General features: G+C 41.3%; 1 long non-coding RNA gene and 1 pseudogene across 2 annotated transcripts in view; both read left to right on the plus strand.

Moving 5' to 3' along the window:
* Positions 1-1002: 1002 nt before the first annotated feature.
* LOC104571026 (methylcrotonoyl-CoA carboxylase beta chain, mitochondrial-like) overlaps positions 1003-24825 on the plus strand; it is a 43106-nt pseudogene continuing 19283 nt past the window's right edge. The window contains exons 1-9 of the transcript XR_015914261.1: positions 1003-1110; positions 4076-4142; positions 6875-6959; positions 7186-7287; positions 7880-8007; positions 14115-14228; positions 23230-23266; positions 23417-23488; positions 24696-24747. The product of XR_015914261.1 is annotated as a methylcrotonoyl-CoA carboxylase beta chain, mitochondrial-like (transcript). The remainder of the gene's footprint in view (positions 1111-4075; positions 4143-6874; positions 6960-7185; positions 7288-7879; positions 8008-14114; positions 14229-23229; positions 23267-23416; positions 23489-24695; positions 24748-24825) is intronic.
* LOC148590731 (uncharacterized) lies at positions 19426-22642 on the plus strand. Its single transcript, XR_015914266.1, has 2 exons — positions 19426-19485; positions 22547-22642. It is a non-coding gene; the product is annotated as an uncharacterized LOC148590731 (long non-coding RNA).

Below are 24825 nucleotides of genomic sequence, written 5' to 3' on the forward strand. Positions count from 1 at the left end.
TCCTCAATCCACCTCACTGTCCACTCATCCAGTTCACGCTTCCTGAGCTTCCCCATGAGGATGTTATGGGAGACGGTGTTGAAAGCTTTGCTGAAGTCAAGGTAGACAAGGTCCACGGCTCTCCCATCGTCCATCCAGCCGGTCACCTCATCGTAGAAGGCTCTCAAGTTCGTCAGACACAACTCCCCCATGGTGAATCCATGCTGACTACTCCTGATCACCTTCTTTTCCTTGACATGCCTAGAGATGGTCTCTAGGATGAGCTGCTCCATCACCTTTCCAGGGACAGAGGTGAGGCTGACTGGCCTGCAGTTTCCCAGCTCCTCCCTCTTGCCCTTTTTGAAGACTGGAGTGATGTTGGTTTCTTCCAGTCCCCCGGCACCTCCCCCGCCCTCCATGACCTCTCAAAGATGATGGAGAGCAGCTGAGTAATGACCTCCACCAGTTCCCTCAGCACTCTTGGGTGCCTCCCATCCAGACCCATAGATTTATGGGCATCCAGTCTACCTAAATAATCCCTAACCCAGTCCTCCTTGACCAGTGTAAAATCGTTCTCTCTCTTGTCTCCGGGCTCAGTAGTTCATGGGGACTGGCCTTAGCAGTAAAGACTGAGGCAAAGGCGGCATTTAGTAACTCTGCCTTCTCTGCATCCTCTGCCACCAAGGCACCCTCCCCATTCAGCAGCTGACTAACATTTTCCCTAGCCTTCCTCTTGCTGCTGATGTATTTATAGAAGCCCTTCCTCTTGCCCCTGACATCTCTCGCTAACTCTAATTCCAAATGGGCCTTGGCCTTCCTCGTTACATCCCTGCATTCTCTGACAATGTTCCTATATTATTCCCATGTGGCCTGGCCCTTCTTCCACATTACATATGTGCTCTTTTTCTCATTAAGTTTACCCAACAGCTCCTTGCCCATCCACGCAGGTCTCCTGCCTGCCTTGCTCGACACACACACGCACCGCTGCCGCTGTGGTGCTGATGCTGGTGCCGCGGGGCTGCCATGCTGCTGGGCCGCTGGCGGCTGCTGGTGCGCTGTGTGGCCACGGCCCGCGGCGATGCAGTGGCGGCCGTGGGCTCGGCGCCTTATGCCAGCTCTGAGCTCTACCAGGTAGGCCCGAGCTGGGGGGGCCGCCGCCGCCGCAGGCCACACCGCCTCAGCCACCGCCATTTCACGGCAGTGGCCCCGGGGCGCTGCTGCGTGGTGGGCAGGGCAGCCGCCTCCTGCCGCTGCGGCGCCTCCGGTGGCGTCTGAGGGAGGAATTGGAGAGTAGGATGGAGGGTGCTGGGAGAGCGAGCGCAGCCCTGAGGGGACGCCTTGTCCCGGTGCGGAGCGGCTGCAACTCTGGGCTTTTTTTTTTGAAAAAAGTGTTTATTTTTTGTGTGCAGGTTGAGCATACATGCACATACATTTCACAAACCAAAAACATTTCACAAACCGTAAACAACCAATAATAATTAATCTTCTTACTCAGCTAGGCTGTCATTGGACTTCCCATTGGACTTACCTTTGCATTTCCAAAAGAACACAAAGCTTGGTGACTTTGTGTAGACCATATTTTTTTACTTAATATTCAAGTGTTTGGGCAGCACTTTCCAATGGGATGTCAAGACAGGACAAGTCTGTCAAACTGTGCTAGACAAGTCCGCTTGCTTGCATACATCTGGTACATCATCCAAGCTGTAGCATAGTTTAGTATTTGTTAGAAATAATTGTAATTTTTAGGGCACTGTAAATGTACGTAATGCTTCACAAACACGCAAATTGCTGAGGTCCTGGCTAGGAAGCGCATAACCATCTGAAATACGTGTAATACAAGGCATAGTAGTGCAAACACAGGGCAGCAGCAAGTTAAGATGAAGGTCGTGCCTTCTCCAGCTCATGTTTGCTCTTCTAGCTGTGAATTCAGCCGAGCGGCTTGGCCCAGGTAGTGTGCACTGTCTCCCAAACCAGACAGGTAAAATTCCAGTTTAAGAATGAGTCAAAATTCTGGAAAATTCAGCAGAAGCTAGGTAAGCACTGCAGACCTTGGCACTCACAGCCATTTTGCTCCCCAGCAGTAACTTGCTTAACTCGTACAGTAACTGTATTTTTTCCCTTTTGGATTTGCTTTACAGTTCCTAGAAACTCTTGTAATAACAGCAGAATTTTACAGAAATTACTGTTGTAAAGGTTTTTCAGTTGTTCAATTTCCAGTTCTGCGTCAGTTCATTTACATGTTTGGCACTATTTAATCCAAAGCCCATAAATGGATGGAAGAATTAACACATTGGGCTTTGAGGGCAGCCTGTCCTGTGTGTATTCAAACTCTATGACTAGATTTAAAAGCCTCTTTACTCTTCCTTTGTAGATTATAATCATGTATATGTCTTCTGCTAAATACTTGATAGATAGATTTAGAAACCTGGAGGAAGTAACTCATTTGGATACAGTATTTTTATAGATAGTCCAAAAAATCCTTTCATGATTTTTCATGTACAGAATCTCAGTGGAAAAGATGAATAGGAGTAGCCAACGTAGCTACACTGAGTATTAATTCAGAATCTAATCAAAAAGCAAGTTTTTGATTGCAACTGGTGTTCCCCCTTCTAACAACTTCTGCCACTTTTAAGTGTACTTTTTCCTATTTTAAGGGTTATTTATTTGTAGCCTCAGGACTCTGTGAAAAGGATTATTATATTTAGAGAAAACAGACTGCTAAACAAGGAGAAGGAGTGAAAATCAAAAATACTGGGAAATAAATCAGCTAGACAAACTGAAAGAGTATGGAGAGGTTTTTTGTTGTTGTTTTCTTTTTGATCACACATATAATAACTTTGAGTGCTTTAACAGTTGCAGATTTACAGATTTGCAATTACAAAATTACAGAATTAACAATGGCTGTTTTCCAGTTTCACAGAGAAAAAGCTAACTTGTAATCAGACTCAACTGATGGACGAAATGCAGGTTTTGGTTTCTTTGCTGGTGAATGTGCCTGTGTGGCTGCAGTGATGGCCTGAAGTCTCTGAAGCCTGAAGTTACAATATACAACTAAAATAGTTTGAATGTGAAGCACCTATCTCTGTGTTACTCTTTTTTTCCTCATCTTTTCCATTTTGGTGCCCTGCTGTGACTGAGACAGAGCTGCAAATTTTAATTGCAGCGCTCATTACTTCTGGGGAAAACCCTAATTTTGATCGTTCATGTCTGAATATGAAGAGTTGCTAGACAGTTAATTCCAGCATACAAGTAGTCTCTGGTATCTTCTAAATGAGAGGTAATTAGACAAGGCAGTATGAAGTTTTATACAGCAGCCGACACATTGTGTCATTGCAGTTGCACATTTTAAAGAGGTCACTGTTATTAACATCTTTGAAAAGCCAAATTCTTCTTTATAATATATTTGAATATCTGGGAAATGGTAAAAACTGCTATAATGAGCACACTATCTTGGATAACTGAGTGCTATGTTGAGCTCGGGAGCAGACCAATCATATTCAAAGCTCCAAGAGTCTTTTTGCTTTTGTAAGAGAGAGATTGGCAAGAAGACCACACTTGAGTTCTTGAAAAGCTGTTTCATCTTTATGTTCTAGCTAAGTGGCATCAATGTGAATATTATTTACAAACTTCTATGCATTCATTTGTTATGAAAGACATAGAAACACTAACTTTGAACCCTTTTAACTTTTTTTTTCAAATTGGACTAAAAGAACCCAAAGTATGACAAAAAAAAAAAAACCCTGAAAAGTACCACTTTGACTCTGTAATGACCAATCTCATTAATCAATCAAAAATTTAGAACAAGTCTTCTACAGTCCGAATTCACTTGGGGTATTTATAAAGCTCATTTATAAACATGCTTGAGGAAATATCATGCATAGGTAGAAATTACTTTCTAAAAATAAGTACTTTCAAAAAGAAAAAAGAAATTTCTGACTTTAAAAAGCATACAGAATTGATATTTATTAGAGTAAATTGAAATCTTGAAGAGAAAGAAAAAGTGTATACTCTTTTCTCTGTTTTTATTTTTTTTTATTAAAATAACATACTGTTATTCCATTACAGTTCAAATAAATACTTTTTTTTCCACACACAGGAAAATTATGAGCGAATGAAAGCACTAGTAAGAGATCTCCAAGAATAAGCAGAAAAAATCAAATTAGGTAAGTACGATGGTCCGATTTTTAGAATATTTCTTTAAACTGCTCCCAAAATAGTGTTTTTTTTCTTATAGCCTTACATTCATAAGCAGCTCATTCAGTTAAAACATAACTGCATAATAGTAGGCAAACAAATATTTGATAGTCTGTTTGAATCTATATCCGATATCTTTCATCAGCTGAAAATCTTAAAGAGTTTATGTTCAGACTAATTCAGTTGATTTTTTTTTCTTTTGTAGCTCAGCTTTAACAAAAAAAGACCTAAGTAATACTTCCATAACATTACCATTTATTTATTTTACCATTGGATTTAGAGTTTTAACACGTTATTTGCTTTTTGAATATCACAGTAATCAAATGCAAATAAATGCATAAATTATTTGAAACAGACAAAAATAAAAGCAAGGCTAATTTAATAAAACAGAAGATTAATTTCATTGCCTAAAAGGCAGAAAGTAAGCAAGATGAATAAAGAGCAGAAATTGGATGTGTGGAATTGGGTATTTTTTAATTAATTAAGGTCTTAGTAATCAATGAAAGTTATGTTCGTTTAACCTAATGGCAATATTTCTTAGAAAGATGGGGTTATTAACAGAGGACTCTTACTGATATACATATGATTTCAACTTTACCTGCTCTCTTGCTTCATACTCTGCTGCCTGCTCATGTAACAAATTGCTTTGGCCAGTGCATTTCTGTTCGAGTTGACTGCTTATTCACTTGTGAAGAGGATTTTGAAAGAACCTAGCTGTAGCTGTGCTGTTGGGCAAAAGCAGGTCTGGGCTAGTTTAGGAAAAAATGAACTCTATGTTTTATTTTCTTGACTCGTAGGGCTTTCTGAATTCATTCCAGTTAACTGGGAAGTATAAAATGAAAATGATATAAAAATGTTTAACTGTGCTACCAGAGGTTGAACATGCAACTTTGATGCTCCCCCTTTGTGTGCATCATGATACTATTTGTCTCCTCCTCCTCCTATATGCTTTTTCCCATATTAAACTATATCATTCATAGCTTTAGAAAGGAGTGCAGTTCAGACTACAGGCTTAGGGCATGTTAATATACCCTTTTGAGAGTAGAATGGACCAAGACTGCTTAGTCTATCATACAAGACTGCTTAGTCTATCATACAAGTATATGGGAAAAAAAAAACATGTTCTTATGTTGAATATTTTAAAGAATAAATGCAACTTTTTTTTTTCTTGTGAAGAGCCAACCTTTGTCGAATGAGCTCTTCCTGGAGTTGTGTAATGCAGGTTACAGTATGTATTTGTTACTGTGGTGGGCAGCACTTTTGTGAACCTGTATCCTGTTTTACTCCATCATCCCCAGCAGCACAACAGGAAGATGGTGCCTGGTGCAAAAAACTACAGTTTATAGCAAATGGCAAGAGGCGCATTACTATATCAAGCACAAGAAACATCCAAGATGCTCTCAGTCTCCATGACTAGCAGTAATCAAAGCACATTAATAGTCACAATTAGGTTCTTGTAGATGCTGTTGTAGAAAATAAAATTGGGGGTTTCAAATTAAACATCTCCAACTCTGTTTCACTGGTGGAGAGGCTGTTGTTCAGTGTCCGGGATGTCTGATCTGATGAACTGAGGGGACAAAAATCACAGGGTAGAAAATAAGGTTTACAAGAGCACTTGGGGTGTAAATGAGCAGGCCAAGATGGTCTATGCCAAGGTCAGAGAAAATGATGTTGTAGTAATCACGATGTGTGATGTTGAGAACTTGGATGAGAGTGTTCTGTGGGTGAACATGAGAGGCTGTATCTTATGAGACTTGTACAGAAAGTATTTGCAAGATTTAAACTGAGACTGGTTATACAGACCTAAAGGACAGGCTGAATCAAAAACAAACCACCAATTTCTGGCCTGCAGGTGTGAAATGGTAGTGATGAAGATGGGGATCAAGGAAGGAGGTAAGAGGGAGGGCTTGGAAGGAAAGCTTAAAAGCTCTGCTTTAGTAACGCTGAGCTTACAAGGAAACCTAGAAGTCTCCTGGGAAATGTAAGCAAAGTAGCACCTTCTTTATTTTGGACAGGGGAGACGATTTGGAAGTGAAGAGGTGGATGAGTGATCTGCATACATAGACATTCTTTGGATAAGCTGTTGTTATTAAGAAGCCAAGATGTGTCAACAAATCTTAAGTATTGAATAAAACAAAACTCTAGCAAGCAAAATATATGATATAGGATCACCTTGAGTAAAGGATTGAACTGAAGCAAAGATAAATATAACCTTGATATTAAATGCTGTATATCCTAACTGCTGTTTACAGGTTTAGAGTAATTTAAGAAAGTGATTCCTGACTCTGCTGGATCTTTCAGGGTTGCAGTCAACAACCTATTTAGAAGGAATCCAGGGGAAAGTGTGTTTTGTACTTCTCGTTATTACGCTTTCCTCTGTGTCTCTTCTTGTTGTCAGTTGCTCTGTTCATTGATGAAAAGCAGGGGATAGTTTCAGACAAATCTATTTATTAAAATCTTTACGTCAAGATTACCTATAAAGAATGAGGGGGGGGAAATGAGTAGATTCTGAAAAAGCAAGAGTTTATGCCAATACCTTAACTCTGTTTTAAGTGTAAACCATTATTTATTAAATGTAATATTAAGGTCCATATTTGAATAACTGTGAACCCCTCAGTGTTTCTATCCCAGGTTTTAATATATGTGGTGATTTATTTATCTATGTTCAGAGTAACTCTAATGAATGACTGTTGTATCACAGGAGGTGGAGAAAAGGCCCGTAAGCTTCACACATCAAGAGGAAAGCTGTTACCCAGAGAGAGAATTGACGGGCTTATTGATCCAGGGTAGGTATTTTCTTTTTTGATAACACCTGGCTTCTCTTTAGCTTCCATAAACACGTTTACATTTGAAATTTTACATATGTGCTGTTTGAAATGCTCATTTTTCTCTCTCTCTCCTCTTGTAATATTTTGTTTTAAAAAATTGAACCTTGTAGGTGAGATTCAGTAGCAGGGAAATATGAGGTTGAGCCTTTTTTAAAAACCTGACAAGATATTTCTTGTTTTTCAGGTCTTCATTCTTGGAGTTCTCCCAGTTTGCAGGTTACCAGTTGTATGGTAAGGAAGAGGTACCAGCAGGAGGCATTATCACAGGCATTGGACGAGTGTCTGGGTGAGAGATACCACTGAATACATTATTAATGAAAAGGAAAAAGATGGAATTCGGTTTAGTTTTCAGCATTAAGCTATTAATCTTCTATATTTCACTTCAGGGACAAAAAAAAAAAAAGAAAAGCAAGATTAAGACAGCAAAAAAAATGCTGTCTTAATCATTTAGTTTTATCTAAGATGAAGTAATTGTTCTTTTTTGTTGTTCTTTTTTTTATGTTAATTAGTGTGTCCCATATTTAAGCAGAGCATCTCTATTAACATACATAGATGTTCTGTTGTCTGATGAAGGAAGATTGGTGCATCGGTAAAGTTATTTTCTAAAGATAGGGTGGTATGCAAGATGAAGAATTAGGTTTGCTTGCTGAAAGTTGCACCAAGACTAATGTCAAAATTAAATGTGGCATTGTACAGCATAATTTAGGGAATAAACGGACTGTGAAGCAGGACATCCTAGTGCTGAGACTGTAATAATTTGTTTTTCAAGGAATGAGGCGAGGAAGGTGTTTTCTTTCAGCATCCCAGAGACTTCAAGGGTCCTGGGATGTTTGTTTATTAGAAATATTTTTTCTTTCATAAATGTGTTTTATTTTTAGGGTGGAGTGCTTGACTGTTGCTAATGATGCAACTGTCAAGGGAGGTACCTATTATCCCATTACTGTTAAGAAACATTTACATGCTCAAGAAATTGCAATGCAAAATCACCTGCCATGTCTGTATTTGGGTAAATCCCATCACAGAAATAGCAAATGTCTTGTGCAAAGGGTGGCTCAGGACCTCTAGATAAAAGACTGCTTCTTTAAATGGATGCCCTTCAGACTGATGTATTTGCATGATTTTGGAGTGGAGAGGTAGCTGAAAGATTTACAAGGACAAGTGCAGGGTCCTCCACCTGGGGAGGAATAACCCCAGGCACCAGTACAGATCAGGTGTTGACCTGCTAGAAAGCAGCTCCACAGAGAGGGATTTGGGAGTCCTGGCTGACAACAGGTTACCCATGAGGCAACAATGTGCCCTCGTGGCCAGGAAGGCCAATGGGATCCTGGCCTGCATCAGGAGGAGTGTTGCCAGCAGGGCGAGGGAGGGGATCCTGCCCCTCTACTCAGCTCTGGTGAGGCCGCACCTGGAGCATTGGGGGCAGTTCTGGGCTCCCCAGTACAAGAGGGACATGGAGCTTCTAGAGAGGGTCCAGCGGAGAGCCACGAAGATGATTAAGGGACTGGAGCATTTGTCATATAAGGAAAGACTGAGTGAGCTGGGCCTGTTTAGTCTGGAGAAGAGAAGGCTGAGAGGAGATTTGATTAACATGTTCAAGTACCTGAGGGGTGATTGTAGGGAGGATGGGGCCAGGCTCTTCTCCGTGGTGGCCGGTGACAGGACGAGGGGTAATGGGTGTAAGTTGAAACACAGGAAGTTCCACCCCATGTGAGGAAGAACTTCTTTCCTGTGAGGGTGACAGAGCCTGGACCAGGCTGCCCAGAGAGGCTGTGGAGTCTCCTTCTCTGGAGATCTTCCAAACCCACCTGGATGCCACCCTGTGCCATATGCTCTGGGTGTTCCTGCTGGAGCAGGGGTGTGGAATGTTGCAATTTGAAAGCCGTAGTGGTAGTGGGGTGGGGGGAAGGAGATATCGAATCAGTATCGGATTCATGAACAGTCCATCAACTGTAGGTCCGATCGCCTCCCCCCAAACAAGTAGTCGAGTTCACAAACAGTATGATTTATTCAAATGCAACATTTACAAAGCAGGTTTCAGATGTCAGTACAGGAAATTCTCTACTAAGGCGTGGGGTTTTTAGCTAGCTCTGATGTACAAATGTGCAATCATCCAGGACAGGCTGGGAAGGCGAGGTGGTGGAGTTGCTCTTTATGTGAGAGAGCAACTGGAATGCATGGAGCTCAACCTGGGAGTCGAGGATGAGCGAGTTGAGAGCTTGTGGGTAAGGATTAGAGGGCAGGCTAATGTGGGAGACACTGTGGTGGGTGTCTGCTACCGGCCACCTGACCAAGACGAGGAGGTTGATGAGGCCTTCTATAGGCAGCTGGATGTTGCCTCACGGTCACAGGCCCTGGTTCTCATGGGGGACTTCAACTACCCCAACATCAACTGGGAGGACAACACAGCCAGGCATAAGCAGTCCTGGAGGTTCCTGCAGAGCGTCGACGATAACTTTTTGACGCAGGTTGTGGAGGAGCCGACGAGGAGAGGTGGGCTACTGGACCTCGTGCTATCAAATAGGGAGGGCCTAGTAGGAGATGTGAAGGTGGGGGGTAGCCTCGGCTGCAGTGACCATGAGTTGGTGGAGTTCAGGATTCAACGAGGAGGAGGAAGGGCTGTAAGTAGCCTTGCGACGATGGACTTCAGGAGGGCCAACTTTAGCCTCTTCAGAGACCTCCTCGGTAGAATCCCATGGGCTAGTGCTCTAGAAGGCAGGGGGGCCCAAGAGAGCTGGTTAGTTTTCAAGCGGCACTTTCTCCACGTCCAGCAACAGTGCATCCCTGTGTGTAGGAAGGGAGGCAGAGGGGGCAGGCGACCTGCGTGGATGAGCCGGGAGCTTGTGGCAATGCTCAAGCAGAAGGCAGCGGTATACAGAATGTGGAAAAAAGGACAGGCCCCCTGGGAGAAATACAGGAACGTAGTCAGGGAGTGCAGAGATGCGACAAGGAAAGCTAAGGCACGTCTGGAAGGCAAGCTGGCAAGGGACGTTAAAAATAACAAAAAAAAATTCTTCAAATACATTAACAGCAAAAGGAAGATCAGGGAAAACGTGGGTCCGCTGGAGGACGGGATGGGCACCTTGGTTACAAATAACACAGAAAAAGCAGAGTTGCTCAATGCCTTCTTTGCTTCGGTGTTTACCAAGGGCAGCCCTTTAGAGCCCCAGGCCCTAGAGGCAAGAGAAGAAGCTGGTGGAGAGGAAGACTTGCCCTGGGTAGAGGAAGATTGGGTCAGAGAGCACCTAAGGAACCTTGATACCCACAAATCCATGGGCCCTGATGGGATGCACCCCAGAGTGCTGCGGGAGCTGGCAGATGCCATAGCTAAGCCGCTCTCCATCATCTTTGAAAGATCCTGGAGAACGGGGGAGGTGCCGGAAGACTGGAAGAAGGCCAATGTCACGCCAGTCTTCAAAAAAGGCAAGAAGGAGGACCCAGGCAACTACAGGCCAGTCAGCCTCACCTCCGTCCCCGGAAAAGTGATGGAACGGCTCATACTGGCCGTTGTCTCCAGGCACATGGAGGACAAGAAGGTGCTCAAGAGTAGTCAGCATGGATTCACCAAGGGAAAATCTTGCCTGACTAACCTGATAGCCTTCTATGATGAAATGACCGGCTGGATAGACGAGGGGAGAGCGGTGGATGTCGTCTATCTCGACTTCACCAAGGCTTTTGACACCGTCCCTCACAACATCCTCCTGGGCAAGCTCCGGAAGTGTGGGATAGATGAGTGGACAGTGAGGTGGATTAGGAACTGGCTGGATGGCAGGGCCCAGAGAGTGGTGATTAGCGGTGCAGAGTCTAGTTGGAGGCCTGTGGCTAGTGGGGTCCCCCAGGGGTCAGTCCTTGGTCCAGTCCTGTTCAATTTATTCATCAATGACCTGGATGAAGGCACAGAGTGCTCCCTCAGCAAGTTTGCTGATGATACCAAACTGGGAGGAGTAGCTGATACCCCAGAGGGCTGTGCTGCCATCCAGAGGGACCTGGACAGACTGGACAACTGGGCGGTGAAAAACCTCATGCAATTCAACAAGGCCAAGTGCAAGGTCCTGCACCTGGGGAGGAATAACCCCAGACACCAGTACAGGCTGGGAACCGACCTTCTGGAGAGCAGCTCTGCGGAGAAAGACCTGGGTGTCATGGTGGACGACAAGTTGACCATGAGGCAGCAGTGTGCCCTCGTGGCCAAGAAGGCCAATGGGATCCTGGGCTGCATTAAGAAGAGCGTCTCTAGCAGGTCGAGGGAGGTGATCCTGCCCCTCTACTCAGCCCTGGTGAGGCCGCATCTGGAGTACTGTGTCCAGTTCTGGGCTCCACAGTACAAGAGGGATGTGGAGCTGCTGGAGAGAGTCCAGCGGAGGGCTACAAGGATGATCAGGGGCCTGGAACATCTGCCCTATGAGGAGAGGCTGAGGGAGCTGGGCCTGTTCAGCCTGGAGAAGAGAAGGCTGAGAGGGGATCTAATCAGTGTATATAAATACCTCAAGGGAGGGAGTGCAGAGGACGGGGATGGTCTCTTTTCAGTGGTGGCCACTGATAGGACTAGAGGAAATGGCCGGAAACTGAAACATCAAAAATTCCATAGGAACTTAAGGAAAAATTTCTTAACAGTGAGGGTGACAGAGCACTGGAACAGGCTGCCCAGAGAGGTTGTGGAGTCTCCTTCTCTGGAGATCTTCAAAACCCGCTTGGATGCAGTCCTGTGCCACGTGCTCTAGGTGTCCCTGCGTATGCAGGGGGGTTGGACTAGATGATCTCTAGAGGTCCCTTCCAACCCTAAGCATTCTATGATTCTATGATTCTATGATCCCTCACCCCAGAAGATGGGAGAGGGGGCTCAGTCTCGAGTCTCCTCAGGCAGCATCCCGGCCTGAGGGGAGGGAAGGGGGCTCAGCCCGTCGACTGACCCAGGAGTTATGATGGTTTCTTCCCTCCTCCTTTTCATCCTTAGTTCACCTTTTATACTTTTCTTTTACATTCAGGTGGAGCTTGAGTGACTAGAGTCATACTTAATATTGTTATTGATTGGTGAAAAAGTTTCTTGCTTTCATTTAAAGGTACAGTCAATCAAAAATCTAGAGCACATGCTCAGTGAGGAGTGGTCGTACCTCGGAGGCGGGTAACTTTTGGGATGGAGGTGTGTTTTTGACATTATAATGAGCAAAGTTCAAGTAAAGTTCATCTGAAAGGAGTGATTTGCCACACTTGCTGGCTCAGCACCAGACATGTTCTCATATATCTCCCATTAGACAGCCACTGTGCGGCTTATCAGCGACCCAGCACAGGGAGTGCAACAAAGTTTGGCTGCGGTGTCTTCACTCTGCTCCATCCTCCGTTACTCCCCTTTGCAGCTGCGAGGAGGGCAGATTGTGTTGCCCAGGGAACCGTGGAGGAGCAGAGTCCGTGCGTACCAACCATCCTGGAAGTGGCAACTGTGTATCACCCCAAGCAAGCTTTTGTAATGCCAAAACTTCTGTTAGGCCCTAGTTTTCCTCTCAGTTCCTGCTTTCAAGCAATTCTTCCACAAGGAGGGTTGGACTACATGATCTCTAGAGGTCCCTTCCAACCTTAACCATTCTGTGATTCTGTGATTCTGTGGAAGAGGGCACAGCCTGCGGGAGGCCAGACACGACTCCTGAAGGCTTCAATATGAGTCTAACAGAAATCACTTTATTCGCGTTACAGCACTCTATTTATCTACTACATTTCTGTTAAGTCATCTAGCCACGCGTACGCTTACATTGCGATTGGTTGCATACTACTGTCCATGCGTCTTCTACCGTACTAGGTTGGCTGTAGATATCGGGGCACACGTTTACATGATTGGCCCGCACACAGTCCTCTATCCTGCACTGATAAGTGTTGGGGCCTTAGTAAGAATATATAAGAAACTGGAGTTTGTGGGGAACTGGACCAACGCCTAGCAACCAAGCACCTGGAGGAGCACTAACCAGCTGGGAATCTGTAGCTGGCCAATGAGAACGCTCCTCCTTAGCGCATGCCCACCTGCACCGGTATAAAGCTCTGCTGCAGACAACAGCAGGGGGGAGTTGACCTTACTTTGTGTGGAGGTGTTGTTTGCTCTGGCTTGTGGGGAGGGCCCTGGCACTTGGTGTGAGAGTGACCCTCGACAGATAAGCTTGTTTACAGGTTCTTCCTCTCCTACTTCTGTGTTCTTCCAGCTGGTGACTTTCCCACGATCTTTTCGCCTTGGTCTTAGTCTGGCTCATCGTATCCGTCTTCTATCAGGAAGCCTCCGTTACTTAGACATCCTCCCACAACAGCCTGAGGTAGGACACATATAAATGAAGCTTCTTTGAAGACTGTAAGGTTGAAAGGTCTCTGGTACCTCTCTACAATCAGAGGGTGAGAGTACACATGCTACATGTATCAGAGACAGTTAATGGGAATTAGTCTCTTTATTTTGGAACTTTGGACAGGATTGCAGTGGAAAAAATAAGTTAAAACTATGCATTGAAAGTGTTCTTATTTCAAATGTGTTTTGCTGTAATGTTAATTTAGAAGTTTGTGTACTACTGCATCTCTAAATGCATCAGCATTTATTTTCCATTAAAACATCTAGGGTAGATATTAGTTGCCTGTGTGGGTTATTAATTTTACTTTTTCAAGCAGAATATCTTAGTATACCTGTTGGGAGCTGAGCCGGATTACAAGACACGGACTCAATATGAGGTTAGGTCTTGCTCCGTTTATTAGCCGAAGTGCGTGTATATTTATACCTACAAGCATCTGAGGGATTTCTGGACTAGCTATGATTGGTTGCTAGGGGGGTTGCTAGGTCCCGGCTGCATAGGCTCTTCTCAGCCCTGCAAAGTTGTTTACCCGAAACGGCTAACTACTCTTTCCCAGCTAGCTCCTCATTCCCAGCTGGGCAAGGACAATTCACTAACACTCCCCTGTACATTATCAGCAAGGCGCAGGTGGTGCAGATCCTCAGCACAGCATTTATCTACATATACCTAGATTCATGGCAAGACACTTAGTGATGGCAAATGCAGGAGTTTTTTAAAAAAAATGCATATATATTACTTAAAAACTGAAATCTCTGAACAATCTAATATACATATGTTAATGTATTTTCATTCAATTTAGTTGATTCTGGAGGGGCCAATTTACCTCGGCAAGGAGAAGTATTTCCAGATCAAGATCATTTTGGTAGTATTTTTTTATAAACAAGCAGTCATGTCCTCGCAAGGAATTCCACAGGTAATTTGCTTTTATTTTAGTATGAATTGTACTAACGAGGTTTTATGCCTAATGCTTTTGTCTGGTTTCAAGCCTCCTACCTGTGCTTTACATTTTTGACAGCAAGAAGTTGTGTTGACCTAATGGTCCAGTCTGGGGATTGGAGATACTGTAAACACAATGAATGTTCACAAAATGTCATTATAATTTTGAAGAAGCTGCCTTCCTTCTTGGCCTTAGTGTTAATGTCATGACCTACCTGCTCCTATCTTGAAGTGGGAGAAAAGAGGAATAGACAGCATGGTATGTAAAACTGTATGATGAAGCATTAGGAAATAGCTTGGAACAGCTGATTATTCTGCATCAGTGCTGTAAAGCTGAAGACCCCTCTGATGATGGCTAGTAATGAGGTGCCCTTCTTGCTAAAGGAGTGTGTATATATATATTTATATATCCATTATATACACTGCTGTACTATTTGATAAAACTACCTTGACAACGAGGTCATCTTATAATGTATTAATGATGCATAGAATTACTGTTAGTCACAATTCCTGGATTTAGAAGTGCTTCTGTGCTGTGAGTGTTTTCAGGAGTCTGGGGACAATTTTTTGAGGCAGCTGCTGAGCTGACCACCAAGGGGAGGTGCTCTGCTGGGTGTGCTCATGAAGGGTGCTGGGCTGGTTGGGGATTACTCACTGTTTTCTTTTCTTCTCCTTTCCCAACAGTTTCTAACACTTACTTTGCTTTTTGACTACTGCTGAGCAATGAGCTAGTGTTTTCATTGTTTTTTATTTTTTTTTCCCTTGCTGGTGTCTCTAATATAATATGCTCACTGTTGTGATGCTGGGCATCCCCAGTCACTGGGAAGGAGTATGTGGGTTGAAGCCAATTCATGGCCATTGCTCTCTTCAAAATTCCTTTGTTAGTTGTTCAGGTTTTACACCCCGTGTTGGGCTGAGCCATGTATACATTTCCCTCATGCTGGTCTGGCTAATCTCAGGGTGACACTTGAATTTGAAGTCGTTTGATCAACTTGTGAAGAAACGTTTGCACCAACTGATCCAGTTATCAGATACATCTGCTTATCTAACACGAAGGTCATCCTCTGGTGCCCTGTGTGTAGAGATGAAGTCAGTTCTCTGCACAACAGATGTCATTAATGGATTGCATCCTACCTGTTTCCTGAGCTTCATGAGCACTGCATACTTTGTCTCTGAGCTTTCTTTGATGGTTGTTGGTCAGTCACAAGTTGTCAGCTTGGTGCACATTTGTGTGTGTTGGAGGAAATAAGGTGAAGGAAGTTATGAGGATCTTCCACCTGAGCAGAAACGTTGCTATCAAATATTAGGCTCAGAAATAGCTGTTGGAACCTTGAACAACGGTTTAGGTAACATGTTTCATCTGATTAACTTTATGGAAATATTTCACCATTCTGTTCTTTTGGCATATTCAACTGTTGAATTCTCATCATGGATGTAAGTTGGAAATGAACTTTTACATTATTTTTTTTCTTATCTATACCTGTAATTTAGAGGGACAACTTGGCAGGAACCATTTTCACTTGGATTCTCTGCGTAGCTATGTTTGTTTGAATTCTCTGGCCTGAGGGGAAAAAAACGGAATGGAAAACGGCCTTGCAATGTGGAGAAGAAGCACTAGTCGAGGGGAGAGTCTTCCATCTGATCCCTGCTTAGCAGACTTTGCTTTACTACAGTTTCTGAGGCAACTTTATTTGTGATACCCCTTTGGCACTTTTTGGTCTTTAGACATTTTTCCCTCTTCTGGAGACTCCTGAAATCCCCTGTCTCCAGACAAATCGAAAGCAGAAGACTCCCACCCTACACTGAATCCAGACAAATCGAAAGCAGAAGACTCCCACCCTACACTGAATCCCTTTAGCTCGTCTGTACAGAGCTTCCCCAGTCCTTTTCTTTTTAGCAACAATAGTGGAGCAATTGGGGTGATTAGCCAGGTGTTGTGATACAAAGTACTCTCTAATTGAAACAAAAATATGCAAGGAAAAAGATACTTTTGGACTGTAAGCAGCTTATCTACTTGGCTAATTCACAAGCTGTTCTTCCCCTGGAGTCACTGACAAGTCTATTTTATAGATTTGTGGTTATAGATTGGTCCTAGCATTTTTGTGGAACAGCAAGTAAGTATATTGTTAAAGAAGACAGTCACACAGCTGTTGTGCTGAATGAACTTCAGGAGCACTTTGAACAAACTGTTTTTCACTAAGGACTTCAATTATTGTCAGGTGCAGTAATGATGATGTTTAAATGTGATGTCAAAGATGAAAATGTAAATCAAATGGCAGGACTGAAATAACTGAGTTTACACAGGATGCTGTTAGTCAAAAAAAATTGTTGATATTTTTCTGAATATTTTGAAAAAAAACATGCATTTAATTGTACAGTTCTTCAAAAAGTTGAATTTCTTTTTGTTTTGATTGCCACCAGGTGTCACAGTAGAGTAGCATTGTAATTTTGTACAGCCAAAGAGCAAATTACATTGAAGAAGGGTTTGCCTTTTAACAAAACATAGTTATAATTCTCTTTGGGCTGACCTGGCAAAAGTTTAACTTTCTTAGTTTGACACATTTAATTATTATAATGTTAATATGTTAATAATACAACTATTTATATAAAAAGGGGGAAGAGCTTCTATGAAAGCGCTTACTTCATTTAGAGAAATGTTGTAGATATCTTTACTTTGTTTGAGGAATGTTTCATTTGTTTCATTTCAGAAGATGCTATTAATATTTGTAAATCTGCTAATCGTTTTATCACCACACATTGTGGTGGGTAGAATGATCTTCCCTCTCTGAGCAGATGTTTTGCCAGGAAATGGAGTTATGCTCCCCCTGATTTCCATTCAGGTTCATTCTTCAGACATGTGAATTTGGATGCTGTTAGTTTTATATCTGCTGTTATTTGTTGCAGCCTGTTTCATCCACTCACCAGCCCTTTTCAATTCTGACCTTAAAGTATTTTCTTTTTTTTTGACAGTTGTCTATGCTTTAATTTCCTCATCTGTTTTTGCCTGTGACTAATTTATTATACTCCTACTGCAGCTTTAAATTGCATTGATGCCTGTATGACTGTGAATCAGAAAGCCATGATTAGCTTCCCATTAACCACTTTCCAAGCTCTCACACTCAGGTGTTGCATGGACACAATGGGGAACGGTGTCTGTGCATTCAGAGCTGTTGATTTTTATTTTATTTTAGTTATCTATGCAGTAATTCACTCAGAGTGAAGTTAGTAAGTAGCATGTTAGTATGAATATTTGAGGTCATGCTTTTTGACCTCTGCATTTGGATACGTAGTGTATATAATGGAAAAGGTAACATCTGAATTAAAGTTTAAATACGAACACATTTTTCTCAGCATAAGTTGGCAAATAGAGGAGAAGAAGCAACTCCAAAAACTCTGGGGGGGGGAAAAAAAAAAAGAAATTAACTTTTTCCCCAACTTATCTCCTTTTTAGAGGTTTACATTGTGCTTTTACTTGCCCAATGATATCTATTAAATGCACAGAGATGTATTACAGATTAATCTGTAAGAAGTGTGTAATTCTGAGTATAATTTAAAATGCTGCAAGTTGGTTGCTATAAAAGCTCTGTTTGAGTTGATGATAACAGCTTAACAAATGTCATCTATTCCTATTTCAGATACAGATAATGTCATTTGGACTTTATTCTGTGTCTCTAGTATTACTGCATGCTGCCTTCATTTAACAGCAAATTTTAGCAGCTACAACAGAAGGCTACTTGATATCACTTCAAAAAAAAAAAAACTCCAAATTTTTCACAAAATAGCATTATTTTGTGTTTTAGATTTTTAGTGGTTGTAAAAGAAAGTAATTAGACAATTATTTTCTTATTGTCTGCCTTTTCCATATGAATATTCCACCTCTGCTGCTTTACCAGCTGCTTTGAAAGGATCCTTATTTTCTTGGAAGAGTTCTCTTGAAGGAGAAATTAAGAGAGGATTTTGCTGTATTCATTGTGTCTGGGATCAAGTCAGTTCTGTATAAGTGCCACCCAAGAATTACTAGTCAAAATGGTCACTGGCTAGATGTTCATCTTGCAATTAGACATGAGAAGAGGCAGGTGTGTTGTTCATGCTATAAAGAGTTGTAGAGCATGCCTAATATGGTCATTATTAATTGCTCCATTGAGAACTGAAGTTACATTGCTTCTCAATTTGAGGAATTGCCTCCAAAGACTCTTGACGTTGGTGAAATAGTACTGGTTGACAACGTCTAACAACTCTTCTCTGCAGAAATAGGTTGAGAAGGTTGAGACTGGAGCATCTGAGACATGAAGAAAGGCTGAAGCAATGGGAACTGTTCCTCTTGGAAAAGAGAAAGCACAGGAGGGATCAATATCTCTAAGTATCTGGTGGGAGTAAAGATGACAGAGCTAAACTCTTCTCAGGGTTGCCTCGTGACAGGACAAGAAGCAATAGCTCAAAAAACACTTCAAAAGTGTTTGCCACACAGTAAATGATACTGTTTTATTTTAAGAAGAAATTCAATCACTTAAATTATCTTCTCAGATCTAAGATTTGACAGATTATGAATATTATGTCATTAATGCACTCTATTTATAAAATGCTTCTTATGAAATTATTGTTGGTATAATGGAAAACTTGGGAAATTCAGACTGATACAGATAATGATTAAAATAAGAAAGTTAAAATTTATGAAAGAAGAATTTGTGTAGAGAAAGCAAAGCAGACTTAGAATAAGTTTATCACAGAAAGGTTGAAGTTGGAAGGGACCTCCAGAGATCATCTAGCCTAACCCCATGCTCAAGCAAGGACACGTATATATTGAGATATTATATTGAAATATTGATTATATTGATATATTCATTATATAGAGATTTTATTTGAAACAATGCAGTGGAATATCATGCATGAATTGCCTTTTCTTAAAGAAAAAGGAATATATATTTTTATGACAGTAATCAATTAACTAATTAAACCAATTTTTTGTAAAGATGCATGTTTATAAATACAAGGGTTGTATAGGTAATATAGACACGCATTATACATACATGTAAACATAGCAGTAAACAGAAAATATTCCAGAATAAAAACTATCAATAAATAGTTTTCTATTACTGTTACAAAGCCTGTATAAGTATTAATGCAAGATAAATGCCAATTCTAACCCTTGTCTGTCTGTCTGTGGTGTAGGTTAAAGCAGCAACAGACAAAGAGGTATCAGCAGAGCATCTCAGAGGAACTGATCTTCACTGCAGGTTCATAATTTTTTTCCACCAGACCAAAATTTTCCCACTTCTTAGATTTTAGTTAGACTTAAAAGAAAGATTTTTTTGTATCAATAATTTGGTACTGGTGAATCATTTTGTCATTAGTGTGGTGTTAGCTTCCTATCCGAATTAGGATCTTATTTTTCATTCATTTCTTTAAAACTGTGCAGAAAATCTTGCTGTCAAGAACTGAACATCCAAAAAGAAGACAGAGGAGTCCTAAAACTTTATTTGAAAAAGGGAGAGCCCACAGGACATAGCCCTATAGAATCTCTCCAATTGCTGGAGGACGCAGCAATCTACTGGCCTCTGTGGGCATTCCCTCCTCCAATGTCCTTCCTCTCTCCTGAAGGCAGGCTAAACTGCATTTTGGCCTGCCTGTGTGGGCTCATCCTCCCATAATCTTGCAAAAAAGCTTGTCAAGTATCCTCTTTCCCTGGGATCCAAAAAGGATTCCTAAAAGAAAATCCCAAACCTTCCAAGTGTAATCTGCATATCTTAGATAGTCATCTATCTTTTCCCCCACCCCTATAGGATCATATAAATAAGGGGACAGTTCTTTAAGCGCCTTATATCTTGTGTGATCAAGGGCACAAGCATAACCACAAATTCAAACCGCTCCCCCCCCCCCCCCCCCCGCCCCCATCCTGGCCTTGCAGTGGAACCTGGTACAGAGGCATTTGGCTTTGGGGGCTTTTGGCACCTTGTACTACTGGCTTCCTTTTCTTGTTTTGAAAGGGACAAAATGTCCCATTCCTCCTCTTCACTGAGGATAGAAGCAGGAGGTGCAGAGGGAACAGGAGCTGTGGTTCCTGATGAATTTTGATGCTAAGGCAGGGGAAGGTACTGGAGGACATCCCACACCTCCCTATCTTTTTTTTTTTTTTTTTTTTTCTTCTCTCCTCTCTTTTCTTCAGATTCCTGCTTCCCCTTTTCTCCTCTCTTGTTACATAGATTCCTCTAGATGTTGCCCTTAACCATATTGACACACATTCTTTCTTGATGAGACCCTTCTCAGTATCACCTAGATACAGGCACAAACCTGACAAAGACTAGGATCGTGGTCCAACCCTACAGGGGGCCACCTAAATCCCCCTGGTAATTTACATTCTGGCCGAACAAAACAATATTTTATCATTAGTTCCTTGGTTATTTCTGGGGGAATGCACAGGTTATCCCAAACCCTCAACAGTCTCCCCAAGGGACTATATGGGGATAAGTCAAGGTCATCATTCCTTTTCCCAGCATCTTCTTCTGGCTTCCCTTTGCTGCCCTCCCTTGGCATCCATGTCAGGCTCATCACCCCTTTTGTTCCCCACTGTCCCACAGTACTCACTAGTGAGATTTCAATGGTCCTTTCCATCAGACTTAGCACTACCCAGAGATCCTTTCCATCAGACTACTTGAGGACCGCCCCCAGGTCCTACCTACAGATCCCCCTGATCCTCCTCTTATCTGTCTCCAGACAGTCTCAGGAACCCAAGCAGTCATCTGGTACAGGCTGCTGTCAAAGGGAGTCAATCACCAAAAGCTTTGGTGAGGCACACCGTCAACCCCAATCACCATCTGCCATTCCCAGAAGGTGGAAGGATCCCAGACAAGCTCCCAATTGTCAAGAACTGAATGTCCAAAAAGGAGAGTCCAAAACCTTTATTCAAATAAAGGGAGAGTCCACCGGGCATATCCCTGTGGGGTCTCTCCAATTGCTGGGGGACGCAGCCCCCCTTTTATCCTAATTTCCTGACCGAGGGACGCCCTCTCCTTTTCCCCATTGGCCAAGGTACTCAGCAGTTACAGCCTTCCCAGCCCGCCTACACCCAACTCCAGCCTCCCGCCATCTGTTCTCACCTGAGCTCACCGACTCCTTTGTCCCCCTTGCTGAAGAATGTGGGGGAATTCCCTTATTTGTAAAGGCCCCCACCTCTTGGCATCTGCTCTTTTGTCCCACTTGCTCATGGCTCTGCTCAGTCTCCCCCCTCCCTTTGTCCTGCTCTTCAGCCAGACTGTGGGGGAATCCTCTTGTGGGAAACTGAGAAACTGTGGGAACGGTGAAAGTTAGGAGTGAGAAACTGTGAAAGTTAGGAATCACAGATTAGCAGATAGAGAAACCTAAAACACAGGCTGGATGCACCGGTCTCTGGTTGGTTACCTGTTGTCCGTTAGCAGGATTGGACCCAGATAGCAATAGAGTCAAAGAATTGGCTGGAGGCAGCGGGAGGGGGCGTGTGGACAGTGTATGCTCACATGCTCGGAGAATATATATGTTTGGTCTGATGCTCAATAAAATGGCTTCTGGTCCTAAACCTTAAGCCCCCGCTCCTTTCGATGACTCCCACATCCCCTTATTGGTGAACACACGAACTTGAGCAGTCTGCTCAAAAACACTTAAGTGTCTACCTATTGTCATGTAGTAGCATGTGCAATACAGAGCACATTTCTATACAGTTTAATGCTGATTGTTATTAGAATAATATATTTTTAGAAACAAAGTAGATTTTTGAAGGTTGTATTTTTCTTACTGTCAATTGGAACTTAACTACAAGCAAAATCAAAGAGTCTATGATTTTTCTTAGAGAATATTTCTTATCAAATAAAGACCTCTACATGCTTTTTAGTTTAGCAACTAAAGTAATATTAAGCAAAGTTAAATATTACTGTAGAAAAAATGTATCTTTTTTTTTTTCCTTAATTTGCTGAAGTGACTAAAGAATTATTTTTCAGGGCAGTTCATCATATTGTGGTAAACATGTTTTCCTTTATAATTTTAAAATAAATTTAATTTCTGTTTGAACAATGCTTGGCATCGTTTATATTGTCATTTTGATTTTTGACTTGCTGGAGTTCCTGTTTTGTCTTATTTCTGCTAACCTTGAGTGAACTGTTTAAAAGAAACATTCAGATGTGTGGTTTTTTTTAATAGTTTTATAATAACATAGCTGTTTTATAGCATCTTTTTTAAATAAAATATTCTAAGTCTTCAAAAACTCTTAATTTTCACTTTTACATATTGTTTTTAAATCTTTATATTAATCTTATTATTTGTGTGAAGAAAATCTGGTGTAACAGATCATTATGCTTTGGATGACAGTCATGCACTTCATCTAGCTGGGAAAGCTGTAAGAAGTTTAAATTGACAAAAGAAAGTAGATATAAGTGTCTGGAATGTTTTTCTGAACACACTGTATTTTTAAATTAAGAATGCTCCCTTTTTCCCGATATATGCACTTTTTTTTTGTTTCTGATTTTAAACACTTTAGAAATGAATTCAAAGATTCAACTTTCATATTCCAACTGTAGTTATGCCTAACAAATTCACTGGGATTACACGAGAGAGTAAAGCAAGCAGTATGGTCAGAACCATACTTCAGAACCAAGAATGAACCAAGTCTTGCAAGGTCTTTAATTTACTTCTAAGCCCAAGTGGTTGTTCCCACTAACTTAATTTTAGTAACTCAGGTTTCTAAAATATTCTGCTGATTTAAAATTTTCTATTAAAAAACAGGATGAATAGTAAGTGTACAGTGGAAGAATTGCTTTAGCTTATTCTGAGGGGAGATAAGAAAGGGTAAATTGAGGAATAAAGCTCAGCAGCTGAAGGAAAGCAAGATGTTGCATTTAGTGGCATGGCAAAAATCTTGATTGACTTTTCAGATCACTGTCTAATAGGGATAGGGTGAAAATGAGCAATTGGGATATGTGCTTAATTTTTGTTAACAAGTTGTCAAAGTGCAGGTGGAGGTAAATGCAGAAGTGGAACAGCTGAGGAACAGTATGTTAAAGGGTGTTACTCTCCTTTGATTTAAACTTGATCTTTATGCAGAATGAGAACAGTAGAACAGAAAGAAGTGTTGTGTTGCTGAAGAGTCGTAGTTGGCAAATTAATTGGCATCTCTTTTATACTCTTACCTTTCTCCTTCAGGATTCGCAAGAATATTTAGTAATCCAGTGGGAATTATTGGAAACAATGGTGTTCTCAGAGTCAGCAAAGAAGGTACTTAAATAGATTATTAGCTGCTTTTCAGTCCAGAAATTAATGTTTTTGTGGAGTATTTGCTCTTGAAGTAGCATTTAAAATGAGAAACTGCTTTAAAATGTGAATGTGGACCAGCTGCGAAGTCCTCAAGTGGCTAAGAAATAGCTTGATAAACTGTAAAACCATTTGACTTTTAAAAACAGTTCTGTAAACGTTTCTGATATATATAGGTACTGGTTTACCACAGAATTAATTTTCACTTTGCCTTGGCAGTTCCTGGATTAGACTATTGAATAAAATATGCACATATTTTCTTCTCATTCTCCTAAAATCTGTGAACTAAAATACCTGTTTTGTAAATGAAAGGCCCTTTTTGTTGGAATGCTGTAAATGCATTGCTATTAGCTGTGTTCTGCAGTTTAAGCTCAGGGCTTGAGGAATGCTTTAGAGTTTTCTGTGTATAGCACAGTGGTTACTTACCTTCTTCTGTATTGTTTAGATACAAATTTTTGTATTTTTTTTTCAAGACACTATTGCTAATTGATTTATTTTCTTCTTTAATAGAGATGATATATGTTGGTTTACTTTTGGCCAGATCTTGAAACTAATGGGGAGGAAATCAATATTGAAAATTTATATTTTAAAAAAAGAGGCTATTAGGAGAGGTTTGGAGAAAGGAAGCAATTCTTACTGGATTTATAGTTTATTAAAATAATGCACACAATTGAGTTTCATATACTGACAAATATTTTGAACTTTGCGTACTGCAGTAAGGGACACTGTTTTCTGAGAGAGCATTTTCTTTCCAAATTGAAGATAACCCATTACCTTTTTTATATTTCCAGAGTTTCTCTGATGGTTAGGTTTTTTTTTTTTTTTTCCACCACTGAAAAAAAAGGAAGGAACCTTCCTTTCTTTGCTCTCTTTTTTCTTGTATTGGTACTTTGGTACTGTAAGAGGAGATAGATAAATATCACTTCAAGAGCCAAGTGAAGAGACACCTTTGCCTCAAATTTCATTTCTTTAAGAGTCGTTATCTAACAATGTCTCTATCTGTTTTTTTAAGCGTTTCATTTGCTCTTTTTGCTTTTTTTATTTTGTAATGGTGGAAATACTGCGTTTGTCTTTTTCTCATGATGATCACTATCTTTTTTAAGTGCTTTTCTTGAAAAAGCTGGCTCAAGCGTCTGCATTATCTTTTCTTTTTATTGTTTGCTTTTCCTAGGTTTTGGTATTGTGAAGAAGTTAGAGTTTTTGCAGTTGCTGTGCTGCATACTGTATCTTTTATTTTTATTTTTTGCAAATAATGTATAAATAACCTGAGAGACTGAGTGAAAATATTTTATATTTATCAA

This window comes from Tinamus guttatus, unplaced genomic scaffold, assembly GCF_059628265.1.
Source record: "Tinamus guttatus ecotype Peru unplaced genomic scaffold, ASM5962826v1 Tinamus_guttatus_pri_ptg001135l, whole genome shotgun sequence".
Classification (NCBI taxonomy): Eukaryota; Metazoa; Chordata; class Aves; order Tinamiformes; family Tinamidae; genus Tinamus; species Tinamus guttatus.